Here is a 25952-nt window from a genome sequence, read left to right as displayed (position 1 = left end):
CTCACTAGAGTAACCAGTTTAGAGAAGAACATAAATGAACTGATGGAGCTGAAAAACACAGCATGAGAACTTCGTGAAGCATACACAAGTATCAACAGCTGAATTGATTAAGCAGAAGAAAGGATATCAGAGACTGAAGATCAACTCAAAGAAATACAGTGAGAAGACAAGGTTATAGAAAAAAGAGTGAAAAGAAACAATGACTCTGAGAAATATGGGACTATGTGAAAAGACAAAATCTATGTTTGATTGGTGTACCTGAAAGTAATGGAGAGAATGGAGCCAAGTTGGAAAATACTCTTCAGGATAATATCCAGGAGAACTTCCCCAACCTAGCAAGGCAAGCCAACATTCAAATTCAGAAAATACGGAGAACACTACAAAGATACTCCTTGAGAAGAGCAACCTGAAGACACATAATCATCAGATTTACCAAGGTTGAAATGAAGAAAAAAATGTTAAGGGCAGCCAGAGAGAAAGGTCGAGTTACCCACAAAGGGAAGCCCATCAGACTAATAGCAGATCTCTCAGCAGAAACCCTACAAGCCAGAAGAGAGAGGGGGCCAATATTCAACATTCTTAAAGAAAAAATTTTTGGACCAGTCACAGTGGCTCATGCCTGTAATCCCAGCACTTTGGGAGGCTGAGGTGGGCAGATCATGAGGTCAGGAGTTCGAGACCAGCCTAACCAACATGGTGAAACCCTGTCTCTACTAAAAATACAAAAATTAGCCGGGCATGGTGGCGCACACCTGTAATCCCAGTTACTCAGGAGGCTGAGGCAGAAGAATTGCTTGAACTCAGGAGGTGGATTTTGTGGTTAGCTGAGATCATGCCACTGCACTCCAGCCTGGGCCACAGAGTGAGACTCCATCTCAAGAAAGAAAGAAAAAAAAAAAAGAATTTTCAAACCAGAATTTCATATCCAGCCAAACTAAGCTTCAAAAGAGAAGGAGAAATAAAATCCTTTAGAGTAAGGGAAATGCTGAGAGATTTTGTCACCACCAGGCCTGCCCTACATGAGCTCCTGAAGGAAGCACTAAACATGGAAAGGAACAACCGGTACCAGCCACTGCAAAAACATACCAACTTGTAAAGACCATCAATACTATGAAGAAACTGCAACAACTAATGGGCAAAATAACCAGCTAGCATCTTAATGGCAGAATCAAATTCACATACAACAATATGAACCTTAAATGTAAATGGGCTAAATGCCCCAATTAAAAGACACAGACTGGCAAATTGGACAAAGAGTCAAGACCCATTGGTGTGCTGTATTCAGGACACCTATCTGACATGCAAAGACACACATAGGCTCAAAATAAAGGGATGGAGAAATATTTACCATGCAAATGGAAAGCAAAAAAAGCATGGATTGCAATCCTAGTCTCTGATAAAACAGACTTTAATTCAACAAAGCTAAAAAGAAACAAAGAAGGTCATTACATAATGGTAAAGGGATCAATGCAACAAGAAGAGCTATCCTAAGTATATATGCACCCAATACAGGAGCACCCAGATTTCTAAAGCAAGTTCTTAGAGACCTACAAAGAGACTTAGACTCCCACATAATAATAGTAGGAGACTTTAACACCCTACTATCAGTATTAGACAGATCAATGAGACAGAAAATTAACAAGGATATCCAGGACTTGAACTCAGCTCTGGACCAAGCTGACTTAATAGACATCTACAGAACTCTCCACTCCAAATCAACAGAATATACATTCTTCTCAGCACCACATAATATTTATTCTAAAATCGACAACATAATTGACAATAAAACACTCCTCAGAAAATGCAAAAGAACGGAAATCATGACAAACAGTCTTTCAGACCACAGTGCAATCAAATTAGATCTCAGGATTAAAAAACTCACTCAAAACTGCACAACTACATGGAAACTAAACCACCTGCTCCTCAATAACTACTGGATAAATAATGAAATGAAGGCAGAAATAAAGATGTTCTTTGAAACCAATGAGAACAAAGACACAATGTGCCAGAATCTCTGGGACACATTTAAAGCAGTGTGTAGAGAGAAATGTATAGCACTAAATGCCCACAAGAGAAGGCAGGAAAGATCTAAAATCGACACCCTAACATCACAATAAAAAGAACTAGAGAAGAAAGCACAAACAAAATCAAAAGCTAGCAGAAGACAAGAAATACCTAAGATCAGAGCAGAACTGAAGGAGATAGAGACATGAAAGACCCTTCAAAAAATCAATGAATCCAGGAGCTGGTTTTTTGAAAAGATCAACAAAATAGATAGACCACTAGCCAGACCAATAAAGAAAACAAGAGACAATAATCAAATAGATGCAATTAAAAATGATAAAGGGGATATCACCACCAATCCCACAGAAATACAAACTATCATCAGAGAATACTATAAACACCTCTATGCAAATAAGCTAGAAAATCTAGAAAAAAATGGATAAATTACTGGACTCATATACCCTCCCAAAACTAAACCAGGAAGAAGAAGAATCCCTGAGAAGGCCAAAAACAAGTTCTGAAATAGAGGCAGCAATTAATAGCTACCAACCAAATATAGTCCAGGACCAGACAGAGTCACAGCCGAATTCTACTGGAGATACAAAGAGGAGATGGTACCATTCTTTCTAAAACTATTCCAAACCACAGAAAAAGAAGGACTCCTCCCTAACTCATTTTATGAGGCCAGCATCATCCTGATACCAAAACCTGGCAGAGACACAACAAAAAAGGAAAATTTCAGGCCAATATCCCTGATGAAATCGATGTGAAAATCCTCAGTAAAATACTGGCAAAGATAATCCAGCAACACAGCAAAAAGCTTATCCACCACAATCAAGTCAGCTTCATCTCTGGGATGCAAGGCTGGTTCAACATATGCAAATCAATAAACGTAATCCATCAGATAAGCAGAACCAATGACAAAAACCACACGATTATCTCAATAGATGCAGAAAAGGCCTTTGATAAAATTCAACTGCCCTTCATGCTAAAAACTCTCAACAAACTAGGCAGTGATGGAATGTATCTCAAAATAATAAGAGCTATTTATGACAAACCCACAGCCAGTATCATACCGAATGGGCAAAAACTGGATTCCCTTTGAAAACTGACACAAGGATGCCCCTTCTCACCACTCCTATTCAACATAGTGTTGGAAGTTCTGGCAAGGGCAATCAGGCAAGATAAAGAAATAAAGAATATTCAGTTAGGAAAAGAGGAAGTCAAATTGTCTCTGTTTGCAGATGACATGATTGTATATTTAGAAAACCCCAGGGTCTCAGCCCATAATCTTCACAAGCAGATAAGCAACTTGCAGCAAAGTCTCAGGATACAAAATCAATGTGCAAACAATCACAAGCATTGCTATACACCAAAAATAGACAAACAGAGAGCCAAATCATGAGTGAACTCCCATTCACAATTGGTACGAAGAGAATAAAATACCTAGGAATACAACTTACAAGGGATATGAAGGACCTATCCAAGGAGAACTACAAACCACTGCTCACGGAAAGAAGAGAGGACACAAACAAATGGAAAAACATTCCATGTTGATGGATAGGAAGAATCAGTATCATGGAAATGGCCATACTGCCCAAAGTAATTTATAGATTCAATGCTATCCCCATCAAGCTACCATTGACATTCTTCACAGAATTGGAAAAAACTACTTTACATTTTATATGGAACCAAAAAAGAGCCTGCATAGTCAAGACAATCCTAAGCAAAAAACAAAGCTGCAGTCATCACACTACCTGACTTCAAACTATACTACAATGCTACAGTAACCAAAACAGCATGGTATTGGTACCAAACAGATATATAGATCAATGGAACAGAATAGAGGCCTCAGAAACAATGTCACACATCTACCAACATCTGATTTTTGACAAACCTGACCAAAACAAGCAACAGGGAAAGGATTCTGTATTTAATAAATGGTGTTGGGAAAACTGGCTAGCCATATGCAGAAAGCTGAAACTGGATCCTTTCCTTACATCTTATACAAAAAATTAACTCAAGATGGATTAAAGATGGATTAAAGACTTAAATGTAGACCAAAATCCATAAAAACCCTAGAAGAAAAATTAGGCAATACCATTCAGGACATAGGCATGGGCAAAGACTTCATTACTAAAACACCAAAAGCAATGGCAACAGAAGCCAAAATTGACAAAAGTATAATTTTAAAAATTAAAAAAAAAGAATTTTAAAGTTAATAATGATTATGCTTTAATGAAATAGACACAAGATCACAATAATGAAAAACACATAAAAGATGATTCAAATTTAGTTTAAAATATACACGAACTAAAATTCAGGAGGAAATTATCAAAATGTTAACATTTTTATCTCTGTGTGATGTGATTATGGATGACTTTTATGTCCTTTTTTCTATTTAGTTTCTTCCCCCACAGTAAGAATATTACTTAAATAAACAGAAAGCCAAAAAAAAAAAACAAAAAAAAACACACACACACAATAAAAATGAGCTTAAAAGATGTGGTACTGAAAGATTTTTCTTTGAACAGTTGCACAAGCAAAGACAGTGCTTAGTAGTAAAGCCTCTAAGGAAAAAGTGGACATCTCAGCACAGATGGCAGGATAAAAATGTAATATGGGGAGCACAAAAAAATATGCAGACTGAATCAAAACAGAGACAATTCCCTTAGGTAGGTGGGCTTTTAAAAATTGGGCACAGAAACCATTTATCCATACCGGATCTTGCCCAGAAGCATTGAAAGAAAAACAATGGAAGACAATGGTGGAGGTTTGGGAAGAAGAGAATGAGAAGCCAATGCCCTGCTGCCTGCTACCCTTTATCCACACCTGCCTCTCTCCTCTGCCCCAGGGCCCCCAGCAGCAGGCTCTGCAGATGCATTAGGTCCAGGCAACACAATTTGAAAAATCAACAAAATCATCTTAGGTTAGATCTACTATCAATCACTCTCTAGTAAAGATGAGCTGGAAATTATCAGAATCCACAGTATAATCTTTGTAATTTACTACATAAGAAAATTTAAGAAAACTTATGCTATTCTCATGACACTAAAGCTTGGTTTATTAATTCTCCACAATTTTATTTGTCCTGTCTGTTAAAACCTTATTTAAAAAATATTATTCAGGGCCAGGTGCGGTGGCGCATGCCTGTAATCCCAGCACTTTGGGAGGCCAAGGCGGGCGGATCGCCTGAAGTCAGGAGTTTGAGACCAGCCTGGCCAACATGGTAAAACCCTGTCTCTACTAAAAATACAAAAATTAGCCAGGGGTGGTGTCATGCACTTGTAATCCCAACTACTCAGGAGGCTGAGGCAGGAGAATCACTTAAACCTGGGAGACGGAGGTTGCAGTGAGCCAAGATCGTGCCATTGCACTCCAGGCTGGGCGACAGGAGCAAGACTTCATCTCAAAAAAAAAAAAAAAAAAAATTCAGCTGGCTGTGGTGGGGTGGCTCATACCTGTATTCCCAACACTTTGAGAGGCCAAGGCAGAAGGATTGCTTGAGTCCAGGAGCTCAAGAACAGCCTGGGCAACATAGAGAGACCCCACCTCTACAAAAAATTAAAAAATTAGCCAGACATGGTGCTGTGCACCTGTGGTCCCTGCTACTCAGGAGACTGAGGTGGGAGGGAGGATTGTTGGAGTACAGGAATTTGAGGCTGCAGTGGGCTATAACCACACCACTGCATTCTAGCCTGGGCAACAGTGAGACCCTGTCTCAAAAAAATAAATTTAAAAATTCATATATATATTATTCTAGCATTTATAGCTACTTGTTACTTATTATTATTATTAGCATTTATAGGTACTTGGCCTAGAAGGATGCTTTCTGATCGATAGAGTTACCCAGAGTAAGAAAAACAGAAAGTATACATGTGAGTGAATCTGACAAAAGCTGTAGGACTGAGATGTCGAGTCAGTTTTGGCTTAAGCACACTTGGCTGTACTTGACATGAAAGGAAAAAGAGTTCTTCCTGTGTCTGGCCACAGTGAGCCTGGACAAGGTTGTATAATGATGGCAGCAATAAGAGCAGCAGCATGAACCCAGTCACATTGTATCAAAGCTGAGCTTAATCTAGCAACTGCAGCTGCAGTGAGCAGAGGCTTGGAGAGAACTCAAGCACTTGGTTAGATCTTACTTACTGAATCTATTAAAACTTTACAGAGATTTCAACAGCTGGCCTTTCCTCATTATGGTACCAATGGTTGCAGTAGAAATAAATGTGGACATCTCTCTCAATTGTATGGGAAACAATAGCGCAGAAGCATATTCTAGAACTGTGCTGCCCAATGTGTAACCATTAGCCACACCCTGCGATTAAGCTCTCAAATTTTGGCTAGTTTGAATTGAAGTGTAAAGTAAACATCAGATTACAAAGACTTAGTATAGGAAAAAAATGTAAAATATCTCAATAATTTTCATATTGATTACATGTTGAAATGACTTTTTTGATATTTTAAGCTAAATAAAATATATTGGAACAATACAGTCAGGATGGATAAAGTTGACCCGAAGAAACCAAAGGGCAAGATGTCTGCCTATGCCTTCTTTGTGCAGATGGGCAGAGAAGAACATAAAAAGAAAAATCTAGAGTTCCCTATTAATTTTACAGAATTTTCCAAGAATTGCTCTGAGAGGTGGAAGACAATGTCTGGGAAAGAGAAGTCTAAATTTGACGAAATGGCAAAGGCAGATAAAGTACACTATGATTGGGAGATGAAGAATTAAGAACCAGCTAAGGGAGGCAAGAAGAAGAACCCTAACGCCCCCAAAAGGCCACCATCTGGATTCTTCCTTTTCTATTCAGAATTCTGCCACAAGATCAAATCCACAAACCCTGACATCTCTATTGGAGACGTGTCAAAAAGCTGGGTGAGATGTGGAATAACTTAAATGACAGTGAAAAGCAGCCTTACATCACTAAGGTGGCATAGCTGAAGAAGTATGAGAAGGATGTTGCTGACTGTAAGTCTAAAGGAAAGTTTGATGGCCCAAAGGGTTCCACTAAAGTTGCCTGGAAAAAGGTGGAAGAGGACAACAAAGAAAATGAGGAGGAAGGAAAATAAGGAGGAGGAAGAGGAGTAAAAAATTTAAAAAACTGTTTGTCTCCTTGTGAATACCTTAGAGCAACAGTCTCCAACCTTTTTGGAACCAGGGACCAGTTTTGTGGGACAGTTTTTCCATGGATGGGTCGGGAGATGGTCTTTGGGATGATTCATGCACAGTACATTTATTGTGCACTTTATTTCTATTATTATTACATTGTAATATATAATGAAATAATTATATGACTCACCATAATGTAGAATCAGTGGGAGCCCAGAGCTTGTTTTCCTCCAACTAGACAGTCTTTCTGGGGGTGATGGGAGGCAGTGACAGATCATCAGCCATTAGTTAGATTCTCATAAGAAGCAGGTAAACTAGATCCCTCGTATGCACAGTTCACAACGGGGTTTGCTCTCCTATGAGAGCTGCTGCTGATCTGACAGGAGGCGGAGCTCAGATGGTAATGTGAGCCATGGGGAGTGGTTGTAAATACAGATGAAGCTTTGCTCACTTGCCACTCACCTCCTGCTGTGTGGCCTGGTTCCTAACAGGCCACTGACTGGTATCTATCTATGGCCCAGGGGTTGGGGACACCTGCCTTGAAGTAGGGGAGAGCTGTAATTGACACATCTCTTATTTGAGAAGTGTCTGTTGCCCTCATTAGTTTTAATTACAGAGTTTGATTATGATCATATTGTTGTTTCTCAAACTAGAAACTCTTTACATGAAGTGGTCAAGTGGGTCTAGAGCACCCTGAAACTATATCAAAGTTGTACATATTTCCAAATATTTTTAAAATGAAAAGGCAACTTCATGCTCTCCTCACTCTGTGTGCTTTGCTGTTAGTGTGATAAGGCATTTAAAGGTGCTTCTGGCATTTTTTTTTTTTTTTAATTTGTAAGGTAGTGTTAACTACATGGTTATTAGCTAGAAATCCTGAGTTATCAATTGCATATATCCATAGTTTGTAAAACGAACAAAACAACCAAGACAAACTCTTGATGCTCTTTGCTTGATGTTGAGGCTGTGGTAGAAGATGCCTCTGGGAGTGGCCATAGCTCAGGCTGTGCACTGTGAGGCTGGGCCTGTTGACTATGCACTGGGCATCCATTTAGCTTCAGGTTGTCTTGTTTCTGTATCTAACCACATAGCATTCTGCTACCATTCCTAGCTGTGAACAAAAGGTGGTCAGCTGGCTTGAAAAGTATTTACTTTTTGTTTTTGCTTTTTTTTCAGTTAAGTGTGGTAGTTTTTAAGCCATTTGTTTTTAAAGAAACTGTAGAACATTTCATTGTCAACAAAGCGAAGAGCCACTGCATCAATGAAATTTCAAGAACCTTCTGTACTTAAACATGATCTCCAACATTCTGGTTTTTTTTGTATGTTTAGAATGCTGAAATATTTTTAAAATTAAATAAACAGCATTACATTTTAATAATACATTACTAAAACTATTTTCAACATTTCTCTTACCTTTTTTTAAATGTGGATACTAGAAAATTTTAAATTACACATGTGGCTTATATTTAAGAAACTGGCATTAAGTTTCTACTGGACAGCACTGCTACAGAGCAAACAGAACTGGGACTGCTGTTGTTAGGCCCTCAGGTCTTATTTGGGATTTTTGCGGAGGGAGGATTTCTTGTTTTACGAATGGAGAGAACACAGCCCCATCCTTTTGAGTTCTTGACATTTCAACTGGGGTTTATGTTTCTTTGTGAAAGCAGGAAATACCAGTTACATTCCATAATAAATGATGGAGATGTGGACTAACCCAAAAATGAACACAGAGTGAGCCTTTTATTGGCTTGTGCAATGGTTAGAAACTGCATTGAGTCTTTTGATCAAACCAATTCTGTTTTCTTGCCCATATGAAAAGGAGAAAATTATTTCAACAGATTTCAAAAAAGGAATGTGGATATTGACCATCAAAATGAGCCTAGGAATGCACCATATCATTGACAGCTAGTCTGAACTTTTACCTAGGGATATGTCCTCTTTTATTTAGGTCTAAACTTCTATGCAGAATACTTTTCTCTGAAATTGAAGATTAATCTTCTGAAGCCTATGAATTCTAACACAGCATTAAATTATATATTTCTTCAAGAGTGTCTTCATTCATCATTTACATATATTTTGAGAGTCTGAGTAACATGACAGTAGATTCTAAGATGGAGTTTACATTATACAGTCCCATACTTCAAGGGCCTTAGCATTTTCATTTGTTTATTCAACAGATATTTATTGAGCACTTACTATGTGCCAGGCAGTCTACCAGGCATTACGGGTGCAATAGGAATCAAAAATAGAATAAGATCACTGATCTACAAATTACAGCCTACTGTGGGAGGTAGACATTTATCAAATAATCACATGTGAGAGATCTCAGAAGCAGGGAGCAGGGAGAATTCGAAGCTCAAGTGGAAGGATGAATTGTAGACAGGAGGAAGTACAGCTCCTCCAAATGTAACAGGAGAAGTGATTCCCCAAACCCAGTTGGCTGCAAAACAAGTCAATGTGTTTGATATAAAGTGTGTGAGAAGAGAGCAAAACTAGCTGGAATGCTTAGTATATTATTTTATAACTCATCATCTAGGCATGGCTAGTTACTCAAGGTAAGGTTTAATTTAAGATAATGTCCAGGATTTAGAAATAGACTCATCTGTTAGTAAATTGCAGCTTTGGGGTGGCAGGACACATCAATAACAGTAGAAGGAGATACTTGGCAGTAGAGACAGGCTTGTCATCACCATCTGGGAAATCTATAATGTACAAAGACTGGGCTTCTGTACTGGCAGAAACCCTTCAGCAGGTCTAAGCAGCAAGGCAGGATAACATTGCAAAAACTCAAAACATAGGTCAAGATAGAATTCTAGTATCTTGAATTGAGCATACAGAATGTGAGGACATGGGGAGTTGGAGGAGAGAGATAATGACACTCAAGATCAAAACTCAGGTTTAGGAGTATTCTTATCAGAAATATTCAGGAAAAAAACCTTTATTTGGAGAACACTGTGGCAGTCCTGTGGCCAGGACTGGCCATAACCTGGGGTAGATTAGCAAGTGTAATCAGTGCTGCAATACCATGAGCAGGATTAGCCTGTTAGGGAGCAAGGCTTACTCCCAAGTTCCCCAGGGATGTGGAACTTTAAATAGGTTTTGAAGGAGACTCGTGATTTAGAAAGTTCGAGGTTGGTAAGAATGGTCAATGCCATGTGTAATAAATGCATTGTCACTTAAATTCTTATAACATTTGTAATATCTCATATATAAATATATTTGTAATATAAAACATACAATATAGGGTTTATATTTTTAATATACAAATCAAGATTGTAAAATATATAGTTTATATTTTCTAAATATGTATTTTCTAAACCATATATATACACATACATAGCTTAATAAGTATTCAAATTTGGAGTAAAAATTATGCATAAAGGCATTTTAATAATTTTAAAATTATTCATTATTATTAGGGTAATTTTTGATAACACAGCTATCACTAGTTTAATGATACATCTTCCTTAGCTATGATTTTACACACAAAAGACTTCTTCAGTAAAGTGAAGTTCTTTAGGTAACTGGGGATGCTGTGAGGCACCCAAGAGTGGAGATTCATCCTGTTGCCCCCATCCCATTTTCAACTCTCCCACTGCTCTCCACCCACCACGCATTAGCAAAGTACACTGGACCTTTGTCATAAGCCTCTTCACAGGGGTATGAAAGCCAGAGGGAGAGAGAAAGAGGATGAGAGGGAGAAGGGTATATTAACCATGTCGCCTGCTTCTGTAAGCTTGATGCTTTATCTATCCTACATGCATATGCCAGATACATCAAATTCTGGACAACCTGATAATATGCCTGAGTCATCTTGCCTTAGCCTCCTGCCTCCTTTGTCCCCGCTCTTGTCAAAGGGGTTTCTCCTCCCCAGTGGCACACTATTCAAATACAAATGAACCAATTCAGAGTCTATACCCTCAACCACCTCCCTTATCTCACACTCCAAGCCACTATACACCTGCTGAAATTCACCCCAGGGCTAGATGCCAGACAACTAGGGACAAACCCCATACCCCAGAACTTGCTGGAATTTTCAAGCTCTCCCTTTCTAAGCCTGAGTGCCCTGCCTTGCCCATTTTCCCCATAGAAACTATGGTGAAGGCTCGTGGGCACCAGTTTTCCCCTCTCCCTCTGCTTTGGGACCAACCCTGGCGCTTCCCTATGTGGCCTCTGTGGCATGACCTGTACTCCTTCTCTTGGGATCTGAGAGTATAATAAACTACCTTTTCAATGGCGGTTATCTCCTGGTCTGTTGGTTTTACTATGCCTTAATAGTAATAAAGCCAAAAGGAGATAGGAAGAGGGACAAGGGGCATAGTTAATGACTGATTCTAGTTACTTTAGTTGATAATCTGCATGTTATCTGCTGTTGCACCTGAGCAGGGCAAGACGGTTGTCTCCCCTCAAAGTCACAAAACAACAGATCCAAGAAGTTCAGAGGACACCAACCAGGATGAGCATAAAAATATTTATACTTTGATATATCACATTCAAGATGCAGGAAAACAAAGACATAAAGCTAAATCCTGAAATAGAAGGGAGTGAAGGACTAAGGAAAATTCTCAGGCATCTCTGTGGGTGGCACCTTTGAGATAGAAAAAACAGGTGAGAAAACCTTCCGTGCTGAATTCAGCCCTACATTCTTTCTTATTTCTCTATAACCTTCTCCACAGAATCTGCCAGTACCCAGATCCAGGCTTTATTTGAGAACTGGATTCCTACATCAATGTTTTCCTTAAATCTGATGAATTCATTTTTTCATTTTCTTCTTCTTATACAGCTTGAGTACTGCTCCATAACACTTTTTAAAATATTACTAGCTGGACACAGTGGTTCACGCCTATAATCACAAAACTTTGGAAGGCTGAGGTGGGAGGACCACTTGAGCTCAGGAGTTCAAGACCAGCCTGGACAACATAGGGAGACTCCATCTCTCCAAAAAAAAAATTAAAATTAAAAATTAGCTATTCATGATGGTGTGTTCCTGTAGTCCCAGCTACTCAGGAGGCTGAGGTGGGAGGATCATTTGAAGACAGGAGTTCAAGGCTGCAGTGCTATGATTGGGCCACTGCACTCCAGCCTGGGTGACAGTGAGAACCTATCTCAAAAATAATAATAATAAAAATAAAAATAATATCACTTCTAGGTTTTGTTTTTTCCTCTGTCACTGATTTTTTACTCCTTTGGGTACTAAAACATTTTTAAATAATAAGGTAATGTGGTTTTCTTGCAGAAGACTAAGAAAGTTGAAACAAAGTCATCTATGATCCTATAGTCCAAAGTTATCCACTGTTAGAAAGTGATGTTTTCCAGTGTATTTCTCTGTCTAGACATGACCATACCTCTTCTGTCTCGAAGTGTAACACATGCTATTTTACACCTCTGAAATACCCTTTCCTCCCATTTTATGTGCTTTCAGCAACAGTAGCTGAGCATGGTGATATGAACTAAAAAGAGCTATCACCTTGGCACATAATACAGGACACCCCTATGGCCTGGCAGGTATATATAACAGCGAGAATACCTCAGCGATGGCACACACCCACTGTCCATCAATCTGCAGGCTCAGGTCTTAACATCAACATTGTGTGCCAGGGAACAGCAATGGCAGAAGGAGTCTAATAGGGCAGATAGTTTCCTTTCTGTTTAGTGTTGGAATCAAGACAAGTGTCACCCTTCCTAGGGTTCTTGGATTTTTCTTCTTCTTCTTTTTTTTTTGTTTTTGTTTTTGTTTTTCCTTCTTCTTTTTTTTGCCTAGCAGGGAAAGCGAAGTTGGGTCTTAAAGAAAGATATCATTTTATTTTGTTTTGTTTTGTTTTCTAAAAAGAGGTACAGGGGAGTAAATGATTGATTGGTGGAGGTAGGGTGGAGATGACTATATTATAACCATATTTGTGTCCTTAACTTTGAAACAAGTCATGCCGGTTCCTAGTCTGTGCATGCTCTTGTATCTGTAGGATGCATTTTTAAAAGCCAAATGACTATCCCATCAAAACCTAAGCCAAGTGCGATGTTGCCTAGTTTTGCCTTTAAAAACAAAACAGATTTTTCACTACTTTCCAATGCAAGCACTAGCTTAATAAACTAGCAAAAATTGGGAGACTTCCTTTCTTTCTTCAAATGCTTCTTAACTTCATTTATTCATCTGGGCTAAATTTTTTGTGACTTTTAGAATTACAAAAGAAAACACATAACCCTTCATTAAACAGACTCACCAAATAACACTTCAATCAAGAACAAAGCCAGCATTATGGTAAACAAGCTATGATATATAATATGCCTAATTAACTTCAGTAGATGCAATTATAAAAGATCTCTAACTCTGGTTGATAAATGAAATGGACAGTTTTCTATAAAGAGGCTACAAAAAAATAAATAAAATTAAAAAAATTTTAATAACTGTCATCGTGGAAGGAAAAACCACAAGATATTAGAACTCTTTAATAGAGCCTCTTGTTTTCTAGTGAATTTTCACAACTATATTGCCTTTTTTGTAAGCTGTGATAGTATAACTTATTTTACCCCGAGGCTATCACAGTAAAAAGGATACTTTTTTTCTCATGAAAAAGTACAACACAGCTAAGATTTTCATGGTGTACCTAGTTGTACATTTAAAAAAAAAAATAATGTTCTTAATTATCTACAATTCTAGGAAGAAAAGCAACTACTGTGATTACTCAGGGAACAGAAAATCCTCTCCGTGTTCCTTCTAAACAACATTGCATAAGATATAAAGAAGAAAACATCTATTTTATTTTGAAATAAGTATCAAAAGAGCTTGCCTGGTGGGATTATAAAAGAGTTCAGTTGGGCTGAGAGTTGCTTAAGCTGGAAGTGCCACACTGCTAGGGAGGGAACAGAAAGAACAGCAGTCCTTTCAGAGGATTACAGGGCAGTGCTGTGAGCCTGAGAGGCTGCATTCAGCTACTGGCTGAAACAAAGGCAGAGCCAGAGCCACACTCTTAAGTGGAGGGAGAGTGAATAAAGAAAATGCCTGGCATTCAAAAGCTGCCTCTCAACTGGGATTCAGGATTGTCCTTTTCGGTTTCCAGGCATCAAGAAATCTACAAATGTTTGGAAAATATGTATACTTTTGAGGTGAGCTGAATATGGCTGGGACTTCTGCTTGTCTGGTCTTCAATCTCCAATCTCCTCAATTAGAAGAGGAAAAATAAAACAAACAGAATGAAAAAGATTGCCAAGAGGAAAGTTTCCACTTAAAAAATAAAAAAAAAATATATATATATGGATTGTAATAGAGGTCAAAACTGAGCTTGAACCTCCAAAGTATTGGGATAAGGCTGTGCACTGTGGCTGATGCCTGTAATCCCAGCACTTAGGGAGGCCAAGGCAGGAGGATATCTTGAGACCAGGAGATCGAGACCAGCCTAGGCAATAAGTGAGACCTCATCTCTACAGAAAATTTAAAAATTATCAAGGTGTGGCTGCACTGGCCTGTAGTCCCAGATACTGAGGAGGCTAAGGCAGGACAATCTTTTGAGCCCAGGAAGTTAAGGCTACAGTGAGCTGTGATTGCACCACTACACTCCAGCCTGGGTGACAGAGTGAGATTTTGTCTCCAAAAAAAAAAAGAAAGAAAGAAAAAGAAAGAAACAAAGAAAGAAAAGAAACAATGATAGGTGTGCTCCTGATTTTGTTCAGTGTTGCCCAATAACAATCCCTTGTTGAAGTCTTGCCCATGTCTACCTCTGCCATAAGACTTTCCCAGGCATCTCAGCTCAAAGTGATCTAGATTCATAGCACTTATTGCTAGTATTGCACATATGGCACCAAATACTTATGGCCTTGAATTTTCATTGGGATATGTTGGATTCGAATTGACTTTGAAATATTCTAAAGGAGAATTACAGCAGAAAATTGTGAGCTTAAGTCTGTCACTCAGGAAGGGTGCAGTCTAGAGATATAGAGATATAAAGGTGAAAATCTTCAGAAAATAGGTGGTAACTGAAACCAGAAGAAAGAACAGGTGTACCTAAATAAAGGTCTGTAAAATGAGGAAAGAAAGTTCGAAAAGAATTCTTAAGAACATCATTACTTAAGAAGTACATAGTAGAAAAATTAGTGAAAGATAATTGTAAGACGTCAGAACGAATGGTTAAGATGGAAGAAAGAATGGTTGCTTTATGCGGGCTTTTAGTTTCTCCAAAGAGCGAGGTATTGTATTGGTGATTTTGCATTTTCCAGAACACCTATCATAATTTTATGCATGTAGTATGCCCTCAATATTTATTGAACAAGACGTGAGGAATAAATATATATAAATATTGTTCTTAGTTCTCTTTTGATTGTTCTTTTCTTAGCATCAGCAACACCAGTACCACTCCTATTCCAGCGTGTTTATCTCACCTTTCAGAAGATACTGAGTAACAGCAGGGGGCCTGTTAATGGAGGACTCTGACCTCTAGGGGGAGCTCAAGGAGAGGAATACCGAGTGAGGGTCCAGACACAGTCCTCAATGGGTCACTGTAGTAGCAGATCGAGCTTTTGGTGAATTAGGAAGGGCTAAGAAGGCCCTGCTTCCACATAGCTCAATCTTTAGTTCTTTTGAAATCATACCTCTCTTTAAATGTCACATGACAGTAAGCGGATCTAGGCTTAAGTCCCACGTGGAAAAACTTTCCTAACATGGACAACCTAAACAAAATGCCAGATAGGATCTATGGGTTAAAGTAATGGCCAAAAAACTATATATAGCCACTGAAATGTTCGGCCCAAGGTGTGTGTGTATGTTCAATAATTTGAATAACTTTGGAACAGGCATAAATGTACCACTCTGCCACAGCCCTAACACTTCTTTCATCTAATACCTGCCCCACTTCACAAATTTGTTTCTTACCTTGTTGGTCTCTATAGGAATTTGAATTTGCAAATATTGTTTAAATTTATAAAAGTATATTTTTCCAGGTTACATTCTCCAAACTTTCATGGTTAAGATGTAAGTGTTCAATGTCTCCTAAATTCCTGCATTCCTCACCAGAAAAACAACAAATTGAATTCCTTTCTCTGAAGACTTGTTTGATTCCACATAGGGGAGCTTGGCAGAACAGGCAGATGATTGTGTCCACAGGCCACAGAAATTGCTGCAGTCTGTCCTAACTCTTTTGCTTTGGGGTTCTTTAACTTCCCTTATTGTATCTACCTCAGCAGAGTTGAAATTATGGGAGTATCCCTTTTGAAGAGAATAAATCTGAATCCTTCTTTTGGTTGTGAATCACTATTGTCACCAAAAATGCAATAGAAAAGACAAATAAGAGCTGAAAACAAAGTATCCAGGACTACGTGTGGGTCCAACCTTGTTTTTCTTACACTTGAAAAGAAAATAAAGTATACTGAAGTGAAAGCCCTTCTCCATAGTTCTATGATCAGATCCAAGGCAGGAGACTTCACATCTCGCACAAATGAGTGTTCCAAAGCAGGAGGGATTAGACAACCACCACGAAGTCGGCGCACTGCCACTGGGCTGGATTTCCCAGGGTAGGAAAAAAATCTCTTCTGCTATCCTAAAAGCACAAATATTTCAAGTCTCACCATGGGTAGCCAAGAAAATAGAGTAGAAAAGAGTCTTCCAAACCGTAAACCACCTATTTGTTTGAGGCATATTTTACAAGCTCAAGGAATCCACTGTTTATCTTATCAATACAATCAGAAAAACAATTCATGAAATGTCTACCATATGTTGGGCTCTGCACCTGCACAGAGGTATAAGACAAGGACTCTGCCTTCAAAAGCAGATAGTCTAACATTGCTGGCAAATGTGGGTGGATTTCCTGTCTCCAGCCGGATCTACAGCAGTGTTTTGTTTTGAAATCCATTTACTTGAGAGCATTATGAACCAATTCATTGGTCGTAAGCTCTATAGTAAGAATAACATATAATATTAGTTCCCAGGTATGAGACATTCCAGGCATATTTTATAAGGGTGATTTTCAGTGTCCCATGGCAAAGATTTTAAATGGATTTGATCAAAAGTCAAAAGGAGCCTTTTCACATGCTCTTGCTGAGGAACTTGGCATTGCGACTGTACCTAATTGAAAGGCTTTGTTGGCTGAAGTGTGCTGGCTTCACGCCCAATCACAGGACCCCTTGGAACAATTAGTAAGGCCATTAGTTTGCGTGCCTAATCCCAAGTGACCTTGTATGAGTCTCCCTCTGTCTTGGGATTTGCAGGTCCCATGGTTCAGTCCCATGGGAGAGTGAGATGTTAATCCTGCTTTTTTCTCTCTCATCCTTACAGATTGCCACAGGCCACTGACTGTCCTATAAATGGAGATTGAGTCTTTTTTTTTTTTTAACTACTTGACAGTAAAGCTTGCATCAGAACATGTTAAAACTACAGGTGTTATTAACTTTGAACATCAATCTCACTATAATTTTTACTTTTGGCCTTGATAATAACACCTTCTCCCTTTTTATTTACTTTTTATTTTATTTTAATTTTTTGAGGCAGGATCTCATTATATTGCCCAGGCTGGAGTTCAGTAGCTCAAATACAGCTCACTGCAGCCTTGACCTCCCAGGCTCAACTGATCCTTGTGCGTCAGCCTCCCATGTAGCTGGAACTGCAGGTGCATGCCACCATGCACAGCTAATCTTTTTATTGTTTTGTAGAGACAGTCTCACTCTGTTGCCCAGGCTAGTCTCAGACTCTTGGGCTAAGTGATCCTTCTGCCTCGGCCTCCCACAGTGCTGGGATTATCATAGTGTTGGGATTACAGGCATGAGCCATTATACCCGGTCTCCCTCCCTTTTTAAAAGAAGCTTTATTAAGACATGCCTCAACTATAGTTGGTCTAAATGCTATAAATTAATTTTAATTTTTCATTAATTATTTCTTCTTATTAAAGTCTTATTACACATTGGATTTGTACTTTTAGTGGCTACAGAGTGACTAACCAAGTGAAGTAACTAATTGTCTTAAATACGCCTAGTGTATTACTTAATCCCTCAGAAAGTAACTTTATATTTTTGTCTTTAATAAAGCAAAAGCAGGCTGTGCACAGTGCTCACATGTGTAATCCCAGCACTTTTGGAGTCCAAGGTGGGTGGATGGCTTGAGCCTCAGGAGTCTGAGACCTGCCTGAGGAACATGGCAAAATTGCATCTCTACTAAAAATACATACATTTACATTAGCTGAGCATGGTGACACACATCTGTAATCCCAGCTACAAGGGAGACTGAGGCACCAGCATCACTTGAACCCTGGAGGTTGCAGTGAGCTGAGATCATGCCACTGCACTCTAGCTTGGGTGACAGAGGGAGACTCCATCTCAAAAAATACATAAATAAATAAAAAATTAAAAAGCAAAAGTGAAACAGAGAAACAAACAAAAAGACCCAATACAGAAGCCTTTAAAAGCAATTTTAAAAAGTTTTCTATAAGTAAAAGTAAATCCTGGGCCAATATAAATTATCTAAACCTCATTCCTCTATTGTTACGGACTGGCTTTGACAATGCCCTCTGGCCAAATTATTTCCGGTTCTATAGAAAATAGTTTTAGAAAATTAACTTAGAAGAAGCAGAGGAAACAGTTCTCCAAATAAATGTGTATGATTGTATAAGATAATTAGCAGACGCATTGTAGTAAAATTGTAGGTTCAAAGTGACGGGAGCTGACTTTAAAACAGGGTTCTCAAGGATCTCTTTGATGAGAAAATTCTCTCTCCCTGAAGCCTGATGGGGGCTAGAGAAGTTAGACTCACTATTTTCCTTCTGGAAACTGAATGGAGCCATGTGATAGTGACCACTGGCATAGAGATTCACTGCCATAAATTTCAGATATGGATATGAACTGTCATGAATTAGACCTGTTTAAAACTTGTGAGGAAGGGGTCCCAATTTAAGATCAACTGGGAAGCATGGGTTTGAGAAGAAAAAAGTGAAAATTATGTCATGATTTTTCAAGTAGAATTAAAATTACTGGTTTCCATGAACACGTCTTTCTTAAAAATATATTTAAACATTTATTTAACCTGAAACAAATGCAGAAATGGCAGGTACTTTATTTTCCTGCAACAAATAACCACAGTTTTCCCTGCAATATTCAAAACTCATTATTTGTGCAATAGCTGGTAGACTTACTTCACTTAGAACCCCCTTCACTCCCCAATCTGCTAATAGAACCCGACTTGTTCCCCACTCTTTGCCCCACCTTCCCCCACCTGTAAAGGGCTAAGTTTGAACCAAATATGGGTCACGAAGACCTATACATCATTAGAGAGACTTCATATTACTAGCTCCAAAAGCCTAGCTTTGTAGCCAAGTTTCTGTGGTCTACATGCATCAATCTTTGCTATTTGTAATACAAATTAAGTATTGTTCTTATTTTAGTGCCAAATTTTAAAAGATGTCTCAGTTTGGTAGAAAAAAATCAAATAAAATCAGTAAAGAAAATCTAGTTTCTTTATTGAAATGGACATAGGAGAAACTAATTAAATGCTTATTGAATGTTAAAAAACAAAAAAGCTAAATAATACCATAAATGTTTTCTCCTTTTGGGTAATATAATCAGGAGTAGTAAAATAAGAAAGACTCTATAGAAGAATAACATTTGCTGATATTTGTGGTATATTATATCATGAGATGCTTGCAGATATGGTGAAAACTAGGACATTGTTCAAATAGCCAATTAATTTAATATGTAAAAGGATTTTCTGCTTTTAGTGTAATATTTTGGGCTTCTTCTTTTTTAAAAATTTCATAAACTACCTTTCCAAGAGTTGGAACATTACATCAGAAAAAAATACATAAATTAAACTCTGGTGTATTACTTATTAACAAATAGCCTAATAGTGAAAATTTTCCTTATAAAGATTGCATGTTGAGTTTTTCATAGAAAGTCTAATATGTCTTTAGTCACAGATGTGTATTCCCTATGGACAAAAAGCAGGCAACATGTTTCTGAGCACCTTTTATCGGTTCTGACACATCATTACTCCTGCTTCTTCAGAAGTACCAGAGGATGTGAATGAATGCGCCCTACCTCACTATAATTAGTGGCCTTATCTAATAAAGGTACTAGGTTTCTCTATCTGGGCTCACAGCATATTTGTTGAAGGGAAGGGTGGGGTACTGTCATCAAGTTGGTTTACAGATCACGGCCACCCTGTACTATTTTAGAGATTTCAATTCACTGATATTCAAGGTGACAAAAATGAAAACCATTGGTTTGGATTTTTAGTAACAACACATGAAAAGTGCTGTTAAATACATAATAAACTATAAGAACCTCTGAAATAGTCAATTGTTTTTATGAGGCTATGAAAAGTAAACCAGAAAAAAAAAAATAGCAAATACACTCAGTTTTTGCGAAGTCTAAATACATAAACTTTTAAAAAATATTTTCTTTTCTTTTGAGACAGGGTCTTGCCCTGTCACCTAGGTTGGACCGCAGTGGCACAATTATGGCTCACCACAGCCTTGAACCTCCAGGGTCAAGTAATACTCCCACAACAGCCTCCCAAGTAGCTGAGGCTACAGGCATGCACCATATGCCTGGAAAGTCTTTAAAAAAATTTATTGCAGAGACAGGGATCTCGCTATGCTGCCCAGGCTGGTCTTGAACTGCTGGCTTCAAGCAATCCTCCTGCTTCATCCTCTGAACGTGCTTGGATTACAGGCATGAACCACCACGACCAGCCACATAAACCTTTCGATAACCTACCTGAGGTAGGTCTATTTTCTTGTACCACACTCATAGAACTTTTAGTTTGGGACTTCCTGTTTCTGCATCATGGTTATTATTGTCACTCTTCCTCATGAAATTTCTTCCTAACTCTTTTACTCTTGTCACTGCTTTCAACTTTTCTGACTCATCTCAAATCCCATCCACAGACAGTGAACTAATGTTCCTAAAGCCCTCAGACTTGAACTTCTGGATGCTTGCTCTTACTCCAATGACAGCAACACGGTATTCAACAGATCCCCCTGCACCCACCCCAGCTTCTTCTCTGTAGAAGATTAGAAGATTTTATAGGAATACAGTAGTCACTAGCCACATGCGATTATGGAGCCCTAATCTGCATTATGATGTGTATACTATCTATTGTACATATGAGCAATATATGTGACTACTCTATATTGAGAATGTGGCTTAATTATATTGTATATATTGAGTATATTACTATGTGCTGTAAGTTGTAGGATGACTATAGTTAACAATAATATATTATGTAATTTCAAATAGCTAGAAGGAGGATATTGAATGCTCCCAACACAAAGAAATGAGGAAGGTTTTAGATGGATATACAAATTATCCTGACCTGATTACTATACAGTGCATGTATTAAAACATCACTATGTATCCCAGAAATATGTACAATTATTAAATGTCAATTTTTAAAAAAGAATTTTTTGGAGTGATACAGCTGTTCTGTATCCTTCTTTTATGGTTGATTACATGATTCTATACATATGTTAAATTTATAGAACTGTATACCAGGATGGGCATGCTGGCTCATGCCTGTAATCCCAGCACTTTGGGAGGCTGAGGTGGGAGGATTGTTTGAGCTCAGTTCAAGGCCAGCCTCAGCAACATGGTGAAACCCTATCTTTACAAAAAATATAAAAATTTGCTAGGTGTAGTGGCACATGCCTGTAGTACCAGCCACTTGTGAGGCTGAGGTGGGAGGAGTACTGAGCCTAGGGAGGTCAAGGCTTCAGTGAGCCTTGATCACACCACTGCACTCCAGCCTGGGCGACGACACAGTGAGACCCTGTCTCAAAAAAAAAAAAAGAACAACGACAAAAAATCTTACTGTTTCAACTTAATGAAAAATTATTTTATTAATCAGGTTGATTAAAAAAAAAAAACTTTAAGCCAGGCACGTTGGCTTACACCTGTAATCCCAGCACTTTGAGAGGCTGAGGCAGGCAGATCACAAAGTCAGGAGTTCGAGACCAGCCTGACCAAGATGGTGAAACCCCATCTCTACTAAAAATACAAAAATAAGCCGGGCGTGGTGGCATGTGCCTGTAATCCCAGCTACTCAAGAGGCTGAGGCAGGAGAATCGCTTAAATCCAGGAGATGGAGGTTGCAGTGAACCGAGATCACACCACTGCACTCCAGCCTGGGTGACAGAGTGAGACTGTCTCTAAATAAATAAATAAATAAATAAAACTTCAAAAAGAAAAGTAATGATGTGATGTATATACACCTGTACTAGATTTTGATTAGTATTCAAAAAGTAACATATCTCAATGATTTTAATATTAATTTTTAAATATTAATTACATGTTGAAATGAAAATATTTTCAATATATTGGCTATATTAATTATATTAATAAAGCTATTTTTACTTGTTTATTTTCATTTTTTAAAATGTGGCTACTAGGAAGTTTAAAATTAGCTATGTGACTCACATCATATTTCTATTGGACAGCACCAGATTCGAATATGAATCCTTGGAGACTACATCCCTATAGTTTCAAATAATCCTTCCTGATTCTGAATCCTTTTGATATTTGCGGCTCATGTTTTCACTTGGACTTTTCGTCTCTACACAGTCGGCTACTTCTCATGTCCACATTGTAAGCTTTAGAGGCCTTCTTAAACTTATATTTTTGTATTCAATAAGCATGTATTGAACGACTATTTGGTTCCAGGGAGTCTGTCAGAAACTGTAGGTAAATTGGAGGCTGGATTATATTCTGGAAACTGCAGGTGCCTCCCTGTGACTAGAGATAAAGATGCAAGAAGGAAGGTGATAAGATACAATGCAGCCAAGGCAGAGGAACCCCATCAGGAAATGGCTTGTGTGAAACTATGGAGTTCAGCTTTTATCCTGAAGGCAGTAGGTTGTCATTGAGAAGCTTTAGATGAGAGAGTGACATACTCAGGTTTACTTTTTTAGAAAAATCAGATTACAACACAGCAACAAAAGAATTAAATAGCTGTCACAACAATAAAAACATTAAAAGCTTGAATGTAAGCAGTGGCAATAAGGATATCTAAATTTGGATTTAAAGGATGTACAGAGTATAAAAGATATAGAACATGTTAACTCTTTAGATATGGAAAGTAAGAGAATGGAATAGGTCAAGGATAAGAACCTGCCTGAAAATTCTGGTTTGGAAAATTCAGAATGTGCAGATTGGGGAAACATACATTTCAAGTGTGATACATTAAATCTGGGCTTCTGAGAGGGCACACAAATGGAACTACAGGTAGTCAAAGGATATAAAAGTAGGATAAGCAGAATGAAACTCTGAATCAGAGGTATAAATGGTATCAAAACTTAGGAGTTCAGAAAAATCAACTTGGGATAGAATGAAAACTGACAACACAAACTCTGGAGAACTTTTTTTGTGAAATACTAAAAATAAAATACTTAAGGTTCTATATCTAAATACATTTGTACAAGAAAAAATCCAGAAGGCTATATGTTAAAATGTTAGCAGTAGTTGCTTCTGAGGGTGGGGTTATTAATAAAGTTTCTTTTATTTTTTGGCTTGGTATTATCTTCTAAATTATCTATAAGATACATGTATTAGTTATGATACTTTCCATGTTTGAAGCCACGTGTCTTCAAACAATACAGAATGCATACAGCAGAAAGGTAACATTTTCCTTCAACTTCCTCCAATCCCACAACCATGTCAGAATCAGTGTTCCAAGTTTAGCTTGTACCCTCCGTGCACTTTTCCACTGTATTGGCAGATACACAAAAGACAGATGAAGAAACATTTTTGTTCTTTACGTGTTGTGTTTTGGTTTTGCTTTATCCTAAATAGATCTGAGCACTCTCCTCTTCTTTATCTACATTCTCCAAATAGATGATTGCTTATGGTCCCATGATGCCAAATCTATCTATACGGATGGTGACACCTAAATTTAGATGTTAAAGCCATGAATTTTACTGAGAGCTCTAGATTTATTCATACTTTTTACTTATTTGGTGTTTATACTTGGCTATGTACTAAGCACCTTAAATTAAATACATTCAAAACAGAATATTTGATGCCTGTTCTGTCTTGTGGCCACAAACCCCAAAAACCATTCTTTCTCACCTCGGTAAGGGGTATTTATTTTTGTCCACCAATGCCAAGGCCAAAATTCAAGAAGTTGTTAATTTCTCAACTTCACAACTAATGCATCAGCACAAACTGTTGTCTCCACTACTCAAATATATTCTGTATCCACCCACTTTCTCCCATATGCACTGCCATCACCCTAGTTCAAACCAGGTTCACTTGTCTGGATTACCTACAGTGGACAGTCTACATCTCTTCCACTAATTTCCCTTTAGAATCCATATTCCATGCATATAAGTGACTTGTAAAAATGTACATCTGTCATCTTACTCTTTGATTAAAAATATTCTATGGTTTCTCATTACTTTTAGAATAAAACCTAGACTCCCTACCACAGCTTGGAAATACTTCCATGGCCTATGCCTCCATCTCCATCATTCTGGGCACATTGGCTCTCCCTCTGTTCTGAAAACACAGCAACTCATTGTGGCCAACAGACCTTTGCATTGCTACTCCATCTATCTGAAAAGCTCTTCCTCCAAATATAAGTCAGTGTGGCTCCTTCTCAAATTCAAGTCTAAGCTCCAATGTTACCTTCTCAGGGAGTTCTTCCCTGGCTCTAAAGTTCCTGCTTTGACCCGTTATTATACATGATTTTATTCACCTGAAGTTTTGTCACAAATCATTACTATCAGAAAATGGTCATTCATTTACTTGGGCCCAGAACCAGGCTTTAACCTACACTACAATTTATTAAAGGCAAAGAAAATGAAGTATTTTTTTCTTAGTCTATTAACTAACGTGGTCTTACTCATGAGCCTGTCCCCAACCATACCAGCTAGTAGCAAGGAAAAGTGAAAAAGAAATTCTATGTAGTATATTTCACTTTAAAACTTAATTCAATCCAAGGGTTTAAATCGTCTCTAGATTTGTTTGAAATAATTATTTCATCTTTTACATGTATCTTCTGAACTCCTTGCTTTCCTCAAGTTGGAAAAGGGGAAGTATTTATGTGTCATCATAGCAATATGGAAAGGGAATTTCCTGGTCTCATGCTGGTTCTTGGGTAACTCAAGTATGTTTAATGAATGATTATTATAATCCCAGAATTGTTCTAAGTTGATTACATGCATTGCTTAATTTAATCATCACAACAACTCTGTCAGGTAAATACAGACAGTTCCTGTCCTACAATAATTTATCTTAAAGCTTCTTGACTTTATGATGGTGTGAATGCAATACACATTCAGTAGAAATCCTACTTTGAGTACCCATAAAGCCATTCTGTTTTTCACTTTCACTACAGTATTCAATAACTTACATGGGATATTCAACACATTATAAAATAGGCTTTGTGTAAGATGAGTTTGCCCAACCATAGGCTAATGTCAGTGTTCTGAGCACATTTAATTAAGGAAGTCTGGGCTAAGCTATAATGTTCAGTGGGTTAGATATATTAAATGCACTTTTTTTTTTTTTGAGACGGAGTCTCTCTGTTGCCCAGGCTGGAGTACAGTGGTGCCATCTTGGCTCACTGCAACCTCTGCCTTCAGGGTTCAAGTGATTCTCCCGCCTCAGCCTCCTGAGTAGCTGGGATTACAGGCATGCATCACCATGCCCAGCTAATTTTTGTATTTTCAGTAGAGATGGGGTTTCACCATGTTGGCCAAGCTAGTCTAGAACTCCTGACCTCAGGTGATCACCAACCTCGGCCTCCCAAAGTGCTGGGATTACAGGTGTAAGCCACCGTGTGCGGCCTATTAAATGCACTTTTAGCTTATGATATTTTCAATTTACAATGGGCTTATTGGGCCATAATCCCATTATAAGTCTAAGAGCATTC

The 25952-nt window shown here is 38.1% G+C and overlaps 1 long non-coding RNA gene and 1 pseudogene across 2 annotated transcripts in view; one reads left to right on the top strand and one right to left on the bottom strand.

Annotated features, from left to right (window-relative positions):
• The window catches only part of LOC104006967 (uncharacterized), a 195375-nt gene that overhangs the window by 101118 nt on the left and 68305 nt on the right, over positions 1-25952 (bottom strand). The window lies entirely within an intron of this gene.
• On the top strand, positions 1892-7299 carry LOC129144316 (high mobility group protein B3-like; annotated as a pseudogene).

Source organism: Pan troglodytes, chromosome 5 (assembly GCF_028858775.2).
Source record: "Pan troglodytes isolate AG18354 chromosome 5, NHGRI_mPanTro3-v2.0_pri, whole genome shotgun sequence".
NCBI classification, from domain to species: domain Eukaryota; kingdom Metazoa; phylum Chordata; class Mammalia; order Primates; family Hominidae; genus Pan; species Pan troglodytes.
This window is presented reverse-complemented; position numbering and strand designations above follow the sequence as displayed.